The 13,449-nt window shown below is 42.6% G+C and overlaps 1 pseudogene; it reads left to right on the forward strand.

Annotated features, from left to right (window-relative positions):
• Positions 1–247: 247 nt before the first annotated feature.
• Positions 248–13,038, forward strand: LOC148020511 (fatty acid elongase 3-like pseudogene; annotated as a pseudogene).
• The last annotated feature ends 411 nt before the right edge of the window (positions 13,039–13,449 follow it).

Genomic DNA, 13,449 nt, shown 5'->3' on the forward strand with positions numbered 1-13,449 from the left:
TTGCTTAGATTACTCTCCTAATCTCTCCTTCAACAATAGGAGATGCAGTCAACAAGTGGATTAATGATTGGAGAGATTAAAAAGAGTATTAGAAGTACCTCTTTCAATTCTTGGAGAAGAAGATGTTGCTTGTCTCAAACCTCAGCCATAAAGAGTGATAGCCCATCTTCATAAGTCCTCCAATTGATCAAGAGAGAGTAATACTCCATAATTCCATACAATAGGTCCAAGTATGATCCAAGGATGATGCTACTTGCTGCTCATCCAGTTCCTGAAGCTTCTACTCATATTCTGCCAGAAGCCCCTCCCTCTTGACCCTATTCCCGCTATCTACAATCTCATCCTTCTTGTTGCCTCCGTTGTTATGTTCATTGGATGCTGTCAGTCGGCAGTCGTGGAGATCGAAGAAACCCGCTGGCTATGGCGACGGTCCAAGACCGAGTGGGAATGGATTCTGTGCTTCCCCCTCGGCACTCGCCCCGCCGGAAGAGTCTTTTTCTGGTCATACGTTTTTTACCTCAGCAAGAATTACGAGTTTCTTGGCACGTTTATCCTCCTGCTCAAGAAGCGCAACCCTACGGCGGTGTCGTATTGCTGCACATTCGAGGTGTGAAAAACCACCCAAAAGTTGTGTGTGTGATTTGATACTTTGTACATAATTAGTTGTTGTGTTTGTACTTTTGTTCTGCGTGGGTAATAAAGTAAAGAAGGGTTTGGAGCAAGAGGAATTTTTCAATAATGCTCTAATTGGCATGCCTTGCCAAGTGGTCAGTCAATTTAGACGAGGAGATTTTGATCAATAGTTCACAGGAGTTTCGCATTATGCACAATGGAGAATCAGGGTGATAAGTATGAGTATATGTGGGAATCTCATGACTTCTTTGAGAAGATAAAAAGGGGCAAGTGGTTGCAGAAGAACTTGCTCGCCGACTTGGTCGAGAGAAATGCTAACATGTAAATTGGCCAGCCAAGAGCGACGGATTCAAGTGCAAGAATGCACTTGAGATGTTACAAATTCATGGAGAGGAGGATTTCTATGAGGCCTGATTTACTCAAGTTGATGGGCACATTGTTTGCTTGTTTTGATATATTTGATGGTTATAAAGGTTCTCATGCTGCAGATTATGTGTTAAAGAATCTATTTGAAAATCTGATTAAATATCCTAAGTTTATTCCTGAAATAAATCAACAATCGGACTCAGAATATTTGAAAGCTGAGAATAGGCGGGCTCAACGGCATCAACTGCTGTTTTGGTAGGGCTGCTTTTCTGAGGACAGGAAGAAAGCTAAATTGGGCTTCCCTTGATCGGGAGAATTTTGCTTTTTGTGGGCAATGAGGTTTTCAGTATTGGAGGGGGGAAGATGCTGATCTGGGAGGTCAAGTGTTAAGGCATGCTTCGCAGGATCAGATTATTGGGAGGTGGTTACAGAAGAGTGCCGAGTTCAATGTGTAAAGAAAACGGAAAACGAACACTATTTTGGAGGACATTGTGATCGCGGGAAACAGAGGAAGTCGTCAACTGGAAAGAGGGATTGGAAAAACTTAAGAGAAACAGAGGAGAGAAAAGGCATGTTAGAAATCGGAAAACTGAGTGGAATGGAACTTAGATGAAGATGGAATTAAGGTTGCATACCGTCGGATGGTCAAACAATGCCGTTCAGATGTCTATGATGGCAGCATAGAGCTTAGAGAAGGAGAAACTGCGGAATCATGCTTCAGGCAGCCTATGAACTTCTCACAAACAAGGAACAAAGGCGGAAGAAAACGACGAAGAAGGGGAAGAGCATAGGAAAAGTGCAGAAATAGAGGATTGGAAGGGGAGTTACGAGAGGTGAGAGAAAGGATTGGAAGGGAAGCTTTTGAGGGGGGGAAATTGGCATTTGGAACAGGATGGTATACTGTGAAGCTGCTGCACGAAGTTGAAGGCTATAACGTCTCCATCGAGCTCAAGAGCGGGAAGCTCTATCAGGGATTCCTTATCGAATCTGAGGATAACTGGAATTACTAGCTCGAGAACATCACTTATACTGAAAAGAATAGCAGAGTCTCGCAAGGCTGATTCGAGTATCTCTCTCTTGTCACAGTTAGAAAAACCAGAAAATGGGATCATCGAACAGGCATGGCCAGAAAAAGAGACGAAGAAGACAAGTCGACGAAGCCTAAAGAAGACTACAACGATAACAACAACAAAGTAAGCTGAGAAGACGTAGATCGAATGGAGGAATGAACAGGATTGAAGAAGAGAGCCGAAGGTGCTGAAGATAAAGTGGACAAGGACATCAGAAGAGAAGATGAAGCGTCGAAGCAAGCTAGAAGAAAGGGCAAACTCTGGATGGTTATACTAAAGCTTTTGACTTATTTGAGCTACATTAGGAACTCTACAAAGTGATGAAAGAGAAGTCGACGAAGCGAAAGATGGGTGACAATAAAATCCAAAGGTGATAAACTTGAAGGTTGCAACTTGTGATGATAGCTGTTATGCGGCTTCCGCGGGCCTGTGGACATATTCAGCGAAGAAAACAAATTCTATAATCGCTGCGGTGCACAAGACCTATGGAAGTAGAATAAGGTGATGACATAGACGGGTGAAGAAGACGAAGATGAAGAGAACAGATGAAAGGCTCGTGGTGATAGGCTGTGGAGAGGGCGATTACACACTTTGACAGAATAAAATTGAAGGCTGAGAGTCAGAACTTTCACTCCCCTGGTTGAAATTCGATGAAGTCATTTCCTCCATTTGTTGTTCAAGGACTCTTTTTGGTCTATCCATCTTGAGTTGTCACTCTGGTTTTTCTCAACGCACAGATTATAGAGAGTATCCAAATTGCCATCATCAGTTTCCTGGCAAGATCTGAGTTGCAGTAATCATAATAATTGCCACTCTGTAACACAGAAGAAACAACCTTTAAGTAAAATTGACGATGGTAGAATTGTGAGATGCAAAGAGGAGTCGATGAGTGGTGAAACAAGATTGCAGAGTTTCATACAGAGCTGGGCTTCTTTCTTCTGAAGCGTTAGATAACTGGGAAAAAGGATGTGACTTTATCTCTCTTGCTGATGCAAAGAGGATGTTGATGTTCTCCTCAGATCAAGAACTTCTGACCTATGTTGCAAAGGATTAACCAGAGTGGGAGGTCCACAATGATTGTGTGTACTTCCAGAAAATGACAGATGCAGTGTACAAGGAAATATCTTCCTTAAAATTCATCAATCAAACTCTGGGCTATGTCAAAGAACTGGAGCGGATAGTTTAAGCTTACACCCTGATCATGTCTTAAATATGCTCAGCTGAAAACCTGCTTTTAGTCTTATCATTGCTGTAAAGACGAGGTCTCGTTGAAAGCTTGGTGGTCACAAATCCTTACATCTTGCTTATTCATTTGTTTGATCTTATATCCTGAAATTTATCAAGGTCTTCTGAAGACGTGACTTTGCTTTCATAAATCCTTCGACATCTTTGGTGAACCCGACGTGAAAGCGTCGCAGAAATTTCAGGATGGGAGATACTTCAGCCTCTATTTCAGCTTCTTCTACAACTCCAGCTGTCTCTACTTTAGCTCCATCAATGACTGCTGCGTCAAGTACTTCAACGGAGGATCTAAAACAGATTTTGCAGAATATGTCCATGTATATGCAGCTCCAAAATCAGCAAACACAAATGTATATGCAACAGCAACAACAATTGCATCAACAGCAGTTGTCTCAGCAAAGACAACTCTATTCAGAGCAGGAGAATGCAAACAGCGCGACTAAGGCTATTGAAGCAGTTGAGAGTGAGAAGAAGCTATTTGACGGGCGTAATGTTTCAGCATATTTGAAGACATATGAGATCAAGATGGGGTTTTTTGGAGTTCCTGCTGGACTTATGAGTAAGTACTTCCTTCGTCTTGTCACACCTGCTTTGAGGACAAAAGTGACTGATCTTTTTATTCAAAATACACATTGGCAAGATTTTAAGAAGGCCTTGAAAGAAGAATACTTCCTTGAGGACTTTGGTATGGCTACTCGGCGGTCATTCCGAGAGTGGGTCTACATGCCAAACAAAGGTCTTGCTGCTTCAGAGTTGATTCGAGAATTCGAAGAGAGGTATAGTCAGCTTGATGCTATTGAAAAAAGAGCATTGGATGTTGAAAAAGTTGAGCTTTTCTTGCAAGCTGCAGATCCTGCTCTTCAAGAAGAATTGGGTGAGCTTCTTGAAGATCGCACGAAGCCTATGGGTCTTAAAACTGATTGGCAGGATGCTCAGGATGCAGTCTCGACTTTGACCAAGAGGAGGATATGGAAGACTCGCTTACAAAATGGTTCCATGACACCTACACTATCATCTGCTCCTATGCCTACTTCTATCCCTGTTATTTCTTCTCCTCCTCAGCCAGTTTCTTGGCCTATGCCAGTGCCTACTGTTTCTACTCCCCCTATTCCTCCTGTTCCACGACCGATGCCTACACCTTCTGCTCCAAAACCATCCGCTCCATCGGTGCCTACCTCTCTTGATGACATAATCAAAGGCATCACAGATTTGACACTTGAGTCAGTCAAAGTGGAGTTGGTGGGTAAGTTGAAGGAGCAGTTTGCTTCGACTGTGCCTACTACTTCTTCTAGTGCTCCTACTGCACCTAGGAGTGCTCCTAGTGCACCTAGGAGAGATTGGAGATGTATTTGGTGTGATAGTACGGAGCATCAGCATTGCAGGGATTGTGACTCTTTCCAGGATGCAAGGAGGCAGAATTTGGTATATTGGGGGCAAGATGGTAAGATTTGGTTGACTGAGACAGGAGCTCCACTTGCTACCAACTTTGGTAAAGGTGGAATGAAGAAGTTAGTGGAGGACATGGCTGCGCGTACTTCTTATGTGACGGCTAGAGGTGATGCTTCTGCATATGGAGTACAGATTGAGAAGGGATCAGAGACTCAGTCAGCGCTATGGACTTATGCTATGGAGACTGCAAACAAGGGAAAAATTCAGCAAATTGTTTTGACTAGCGCAGGCTCTAGCATCAGATCAGAGACAGGTTGGGACTCACCTGTTGACAGGTATTCTATTTATGCTTATTTGGCTAAATCTCATGGTGCAGATGTATTTGTTGAGGAGAAGCGTAAGAGAGATGAAGAAAATCCAAGTGCAGCTAAGAAGACTAGAGGGGGTGAGTTTGTTACTCCACCTAGGACCGTCTTCAAGACCAGGGCCAGATCGACAGATGGAGGATGCTCAAAAGAGGGAAAAGAGGCAAGAGCCTAGAGAGAGAAAGCAGCCAGGATTCAGATTGATGTCCGATATTGAGACATCTACAGACATGAAGAAAATCTTTAATGATAAGATACTTGGCAGTGAGGTGACTTTCACTATTTCTGAGATTTTGGGCATCTCAAAAAGAGAGTTTCAGGATCAGTTTCAGGAGGTCCTGAAGAGGAAGAGACATGCATTGGCTACCACTGACACACAAGGAGTTTTGATTGGAGAGTTGGATGAGGATGATGATGAGGTTATGGTTGATAATGCTTCTGTTTTGCCTCAGGTAGAGAAGAGGGTTCAGCCTATGCATTATGCTGAAATTGATGAGCCAGTTTTGATACCACATAGTCACTTTTCGCGGAGCCATTGGGCTAGGGCAACTACAGAGACGATGGTAAAGATTGGAGAGAAACAGGTGCCTTATGTTGCATTGGTTGATCATGGTTCAGAGATTAATCTCATTGTTCGTGGAGTTTATGAGAGTAACAGATGGCCTATGGATGTAGAGCATGGGTGGCGTATGAGAGCCGCCAATAACACTACAGGTGATTTATATGTTGCTTGGCCTAGTGTCAGGGTTTCTATTGGTGATGTAGAGGAGGATTTTCATTTCTTTGTGCAGGATTCATGCTCTTATCCCATAATTCTTGGACAGCCATTCATTACAGAGATGCGCATGGAAACAAAGGTCATGGATGATGGATCTGCTTATGCACGGATTCGCAGTAAAGATGGTATGAGAGCAGTTCAGTTTATGACTGTATGTGTGAATCATGTTAGAAACAGGGATACTCTCAGAGATGCACCCTTACCCACTGTGAGGGATTCGGGTTTTCATTAGATACCGCCGTTTCGCGAGACGACGGTGGTACAGAGGAGAGGAGATTGGAGTTCTCGCCTCCTGGCAGCAGTGTTTTCTCCTCCGGTTATGTTGGGATTTCAGCAAACAGTTTGATGAGTTACCAGAAGACTTCTAGGTTGCCTAGAGCTGCCAGGCAGTATATATGCAGGAAGGAGAAAAATTTGAAAAATGCAGGAATTTTGGAGGATGATGAGCACATAGATGGGATGTATGACAGTGTGATTTGTGCAGATACGATGACAGAGATGGGAGATATGCTGAAAACTGATATGCTGAATTGTCATGGTAATGTATTAGTGCAATCCTTGGACATGTTTAATGAAATTGCAGATTTTGTGTCACAGATTGAGTCAGAGGCTGAGGAAACTTAGCAAAGAGTGTTGAGTGCTGAAGAAATTCAGCAAACAGAGTTTCCAGCTGGTTATGATCAGCTTTCAGAGAGACAGAGGGCTGAAAATTTTCAGCCAACAGAGTTTACTGCTGAAATATTTCAGCATTCAGAGTTTGGGGCTGTTCCTATGCAGTCCATAGAGCAGAGGGCTGAGAATATTCAGCCATTGGAGTGCAGAATTGCTGATTTACAACAAGGTTTATGTAATGCAGAAGAGCATAATGAAGCCAGGGTTGACATGAAATACAAAACTGTGGATAAGAAGGTGAAGCCGGTTGCTGTACCGCTTCCACCTAACAGTGATCAGCAAATAGAGAGGGCTTTTAAACAGCAAATTTTGAGGAATCCGGAGCATATTGGTCATAAATTTTCAGTAGAGACACTTGCTGAATTGAAAATTGGAAATGGTGATTTCTTGTTACCCATGGAGAAGCAATGCTTTCAGGAGATGCTTCAGCGTCATGGAAGGGGATTTGCTTTTGTCCCACATGAGATTGGATGTGTGAATCCTGATGTTGTTGCTCCTATGGTCATTTTTACTATTCCTCATATCCCATGGAATCTCCGACCTATTCCAGTGCCTAAAGCACACTTGCCAAAGCTGATTGATTTATTAAATGAGAAAATCAGGATGGGAATCCTTGAGCCTTCATCTGCACCATACTCAAACAGGTGGTTTACAGTTCCAAAGAAGAATGGTACTCTTCGATTTATTCAGGACATGCAGCCAGTGAACAGAGTTACTATCAGGAATGTTGGTATAGGTCCAGTTGTGGATGAGTTTGCAGAGGCATTTGCTGGACGTGCCATCTATTCTTTGGGTGATTTGTATTCAGGTTATGATCAATTTCAGTTGGCTTTGGAAAGCAGGGACATAACCACCATGAGAACTCCTATTGGGCTTGTCAGGATGTGTACCTTGCCTCAAGGTGCCACTAATTCTGTTGCGCATATGATGAATGCCATGCATAAAGTCCTTCGTGATTACATACCTCAGCTTACTATGCCTTTCTTGGATGATGTGCCCATTAAGGGGTGTGCAGAAGAAGAGAAGAATGAGAGCCTAAATGAGCAGGGATGCAGATACTTTGTGGCTGATCATATTTCAGCATGTGAGAAGATTTTGGCCAGGTTAGAAGAAGTGAACTTGACACTTTCAGGACAAAAATCTGTTTTTGGAGTGAATGAGGTTGTCATTGTTGGGCATATGTGTGGATATTATGGCAGGAAACCCTCACCTGATAAGGTGAATGCTATAGGCAAGATTGCAGAGTATTGTTCTACTACTTCAGAGGTACGGAGATTCATTGGTGCTTGTGTGTTTTATATGATTTGGATACCTCATTTTGCACACATAGCAGATTGTTTGTATCAGCTGCTTCGAAAGGGGCAGAAATTCTATTGGGATGAGAGCCACACTAAAGCCATGCGGAAATTGAAAAAGTTATTGCAGAATGCTCCTACTCTCAGGAAAGCGGATTATAATTGTGATAGACCTATTGTATTGACAGTTGACACTAGTCCAATTGGCATAGGTTGGGCTGTGGGTCAAGATGATGCGGATGGAAATAGGTATGCTATTCGGTTTGGGGAGAAAGTCCTAAACGAGAGACAGAGGAGATATCCGCAAATCAAGAGGGAGTTATTGGGGATTGTCACGGCTCTCAAATGTGACAAGGAGTACTTTATTGGAGCTTCAGTTGTGGTAGAGACAGATTGCTTGCCATTGATTGGTATGATCACGAGTTGCTCTACTCCGGATATAGTCATGTTGAGATGGATTGCATACATCAAGTCATTAAATCCGGAATTTAAACACATAGCAGGGAAGGATAATCCAGTGGCAGATATGTTGTCTAGAGCCAAATATGATGATGAGGAGACTCTACTTGCAGAAGAGGATGATGCAGAAATTTCAGCCACTATGGTTGATCATGTTTGTCATGTCTATGATATTGTGGCTTTTATAGAAGAACTTTATGTTGGAGATTGGTTGCAGATTGGCAGGTACCTTAGTACACTAAGCAAAAGAGATGAATGGACAGATGAAGAGTTCAAGAAGATCAGAAGGAAAGCCTATGGTTATTTTCTCAAGGATGGATTTCTTTGGAAGCATCCGAAGAAAAGAGGCGGATTACCTTTGCGGGTTGTCTGCGATAGAGAGACACAGTTACAGGTGATGAGGGAGTTTCATGAGAGTCCTTGGGCTGGTCATAGAGGAGTATGGGCTACTTATGAGAAAATCAAGGAGAAATATTGGTGGAAAGGCATGTGTAGAGATGTTTCTCACTTTGTTGAGACTTGCAGAGACTGCCAGATGTATTCAGTAGTGCGTCATAGAGATGAGCTTCATCCGACCTATCCGCTATGCATTCATTATAAGTGGGTAGTTGATTTGGTTACCATGCCTATGGGTTTATGGCAGATGAGATACATTGTTTTGGCTAGAGAGGATCTTTCTAATCATGTTGAGGGCAGATCTTTGAGAACGAAGACCACTAGTGCAGTGTGTAAGTTCTTATTGGAGGAAATTTTCTGCAGGTATGGTTGTGTGGGTAAGATCACTGCGGATCGTGGTGAATTAGATGCAGATGAAGCTAGGGAGTTTTTCTCTCAGCTAGGAATCAAATTGGCTCTAACCACAGCATACAATCCAGAGGGAAATGGAAAGAGTGAAAGAGGGCATCCGCTGATAGTGAAAGCATTAGCCAAAGCATGCAGCGGACGGATTGGAGAATGGCCAAGACTTCTACCATTTGCTTTATGGGCTGATCGTACGACTCATAGTGTTACCACAGGATATATGCCTGCAGAGTTGATGTATGGTCAGAAACCTGTTATGCCGATTGAGACTTGTGCTTTGACTTGGTCAGTTTTACCTTGGCATGAGGATTTGACGAGAGAGGATCTCTTAGCTCTTCGGATTCGACAGTCAGAGAGGAGACCTGAGGATATTCAGCTAGCTATTGACAGGTTGAAGGTTGCTAGACTAAGAAATAAGGACAGGTTTGACAGCAGGCATCGCTTGCGGCCTAGAGCAATAGAAGAGGGAGATTGGGTATTGGTCTTTGATAGCAGTCTTGAAAATCAGCATACTGCACTTCGAAAGATGGTGAAAAGATGGTTTGGGCCATACATAGTCAAACATGTCTTTGATAATGCAACATATGAGCTGACTGAATTGGATGGGACAGTGCTTAGAGTGCCTATTGCTGGAAAAAGAATCAAGATTTTCAAGAAAAGAGATGATGAGGATTATGCATTGGAAGAATTTTCAAGAGAAGAGCAACGACAAGAAACTCCAATGGAAGAGACAGATGATATGGCTGAAAATCTTGTTGATCTATCGGAAATGCATAACGAAGAGATTGATTTGTTTGTGGATCTTGATGATAACGATCATGGGTAATTGGCCCATCCGGAGGATGCGCAGGATTAGAGGGGGTGGATGTCATATTGCTACGGATTCGAGGTGTGAAAAACCACCCAAAAGTTGTGTGTGTGATTTGATACTTTGTACATAATTAGTTGTTGTGTTTGTACTTTTGTTCTGCGTGGGTAATAACATAAAGAAGGGTTTGGAGCAAGAGGAATTTATCAATAATGCTCTAATTGGCATGCCTTGCCAAGTGGTCAGTCAATTTAGACGAGGAGATTTTGATCAACAGTTCACAGGAGTTTCGCATTATGCACAATGGAGAATCAGGGTGATAAGTATGAGTATATGTGGGAATCTCATGACTTCTTTGAGAAGATAAAAAGGGGCAAGTGGTTGCAGAAGAACTTGCTCGCCGACTTGGTCGACAGAAATGCTAACATGTAAACTGGCCAGCCAAGAGCGACGGATTCAAGTGCAAGAATGCACTTGAGATGTTACAAATTCATGGAGAGGAGGATTTCTATGAGGCCTTATTTACTCAAGTTGATGGGCACATTGTTTGCTTGTTTTGATATATTTGATGGTTATAAAGGTTCTCATGCTGCAAATTATGTGTTAAAGAATCTATTTGAAAATCTGATTAAATATCCTAAGTTTATTCCTGAAATAAATCAGCAATCGGACTCAGAATATTTGAAAGCTGAGAATAGGTGGGCTCAACGGCATCAACTGCTGTTTTGGTAGGGTTGCTTTTCTGAGGACAGGAAGAAAGCTAAATTGGGCTTCCCTTGATCGGGAGAATTTTACTTTTTGTGGGCAATGAGGTTTTCAGTATTGGAGGGGGGAAGATGCTGATCTGGGAGGTCAAGTGTTAAGGCATGCTTCGCAGGATCAGATTATTGGGAGGTGGTTACAGAAGAGTGCCGAGTTCAATGTGTAAAGAAAACGGAAAACGAACACTATTTTGGAGGACATTGTGATCGCGGGAAACAGAGGAAGTCGTCAACTAGAAAGAGGGATTGGAAAAACTTAAGAGAAACAGAGGAGAGAAAAGGCATGTTAGAAATCGGAAAACTGAGTGGAATGGAACTTAGATGAAGATGGAATTAAGTTTGCTCAGTCGGATGGTCAAACAATGCCGTTCAGATGTCTATGATGGCAGCATAGAGCTTAGAGAAGGAGAAACTGCGGAATCACGCTTCAGGCAGCCTATGAACTTCTCACAAACAAGGAACAAAGGCGGAAGAAAACGACGAAGAAGGGGAAGAGCATAGGAAAAGTGCAGAAACAGAGGATTGGAAGGGGAGTTACGAGAGGTGAGAGAAAGGATTGGAAGGGAAGCTTTTGAGGGGGGGAAATTGGCATTTGGAACAGGATGGTATACTGTGAAGCTGCTGCACGAAGTTGAAGGCTATAACGTCTCCATCGAGCTCTGGCCAGAAAAAGAGACGAAGAAGACAAGTCGACGAAGCCTAAAGAAGACTACAATGATAACAACAACGAAGTAAGCTGAGAAGACGTAGATCGAATGGAGGAATGAACAGGATTGAAGAAGAGAGCCGAAGGTGCTGAAGATAAAGTGGACAAGGACATCAGAAGAGAAGATGAAGCGTCGAAGCAAGCTAGAAGAAAGGGCAAACTCTGGATGGTTATACTAAAGCTTTTGACTTATTTGAGCTACATTAGGAACTCTACAAAGTGATGAAAGAGAAGTCGACGGAGCAAAAGATGGGTGACAATAAAATCCGAAGGTGATAAACTTGAAGGCTGCAACTTGTGATGATAGCTGTTATGCAGATTCCGCGGGCCTGTGGACATATTCAGCGGAGAAAACAAATTCTATAATCGCTGCGGTGCACAAGACCTATGGAAGTAGAATAAGGTGATGACATAGACGGGTGAAGAAGACAAAGATGAAGAGAACAGATGAAAGGCTCGTGGTGATAGGCTGTGGAGAGGGCGATTACACACTTTGACAGAATAAAATTGAAGGCTGAGAGTCAGAACTTTCACTCCCCTGGTTGAAATTCGATGAAGTCGTTTTCTCCATTTGTTGTTCAAGGACTCTTTTCGGTCTATCCATCTTGAGTTGTCACTCTGGTTTTTCTCAACGCACAGATTATAGAGAGTATCCAAATTGCCATCATCAGTTTCCTGGCAAGATCTGAGTTGCAGTAATCATAATAATTGCCACTCTGTAACACAGAAGAAACAGCCTTTAAGTAAAATTGACGATGGTAGAATTGTGAGATGCAAAGAGGAGTCGATGAGTGGTGAAACAAGATTGCAGAGTTTCATACAGAGATGGGCTTCTTTCTTCTGAAGCGTTAGATAACTGGGAAAAAGCATGTGACTTTCTCTCTCTTGCTGATGCAAAGAGGATGTTGATGTTCTCCTCAGATCAAGAACTTTTGACCTATGTTGCAAAGGATTAACCAGAGTGGGAGGTCCACAATGATTGTGTGTACTTCCAGAAAATGACAGATACAGTGTACAAGGAAATATCTTGCTTAAAATTCATCAATCAAACTCTGGGCTATGTCAAAGAACTGGAGCGGATAGTTTAAGCTTACACCCTGATCATGTCTTAAATATGCTCAGCTGAAAACCTGCTTTTAGTCTTATCATTGCTGTAAAGACGAGGTCTCGTTGAAAGCTTGGTGGTCACAAATCCTTACATCTTGCTTATTCATTTGTTTGATCTTATATCCTGAAATTTATCAAGGTCTTCTGAAGACGCGACTTTGCTTTCATAAATCCTTCGACAGCGGGGCATGTGTTCTGCCATGATGTGGTGGTCATTATGTGCTTCTTGTGGTTGCAGTTCTCGCAATCTTTGCAGATTCTTACTCTTCTGAGCAACATGGGACTCTATGTGGTGATGTATCTTTACTTTTTACTGTGTAGCGTGGGTCTGGCACTGAGGTGGAGGAATGTGGTACGCCACTGCCAGATTGCACAATTTGTGGTGATGTCCCTCGCTTCATTAGGGCTTCTGAGACTCCATTTTAGCAAGGAAGGATGCAACGGCATGGGATCTTGGCTCTTTAGTGCTATCCTCAACTCCAGCTTCCTGTCGTTTATCATTCTCATGGACCGGAAATGCCAAGCTAAAGCTTTGCCTCCTTCAACCACATCAACAGCGGCAGAACTTCAAGAACCTCCAAAATAGTGACGACTTGATGCAGATAGCCATGGCTAGTCACAATTTGAACTGTAACTAAGCATGTGACCAAATCTTGTCCTCCCAGTTACCCTGTACCAAGTCTGTGACTAAAATTCACCATGAAAATGACCCTTCCCATGGATAAGAATCCATGCTCTGATACCAATGTAATAAAGCTAACATCTCATATAAGAAAATACACAAGATCTAACATCTAATGCTGACAATAACAAGAAATGCTACTGCCATAGCCAAGATCCATGTTCCATATGAGAAATGGAAAAATAGATGGTATGCTAAGAATCAAGTGATGATAAGCTGCTATAGAATACTCACCTTTTACAATGGTGGACAAGGATACTCACCTCCAAGTATGGTGGACATGTATATGCACCTCCATGAATGGTGGGAGGATGT

This window comes from Lygodium microphyllum, chromosome 18, assembly GCF_053477565.2.
Source record: "Lygodium microphyllum isolate KBCC chromosome 18, Lygodium_microphyllum_v1.1.10, whole genome shotgun sequence".
NCBI classification, from domain to species: Eukaryota; Viridiplantae; Streptophyta; class Polypodiopsida; order Schizaeales; family Lygodiaceae; genus Lygodium; species Lygodium microphyllum.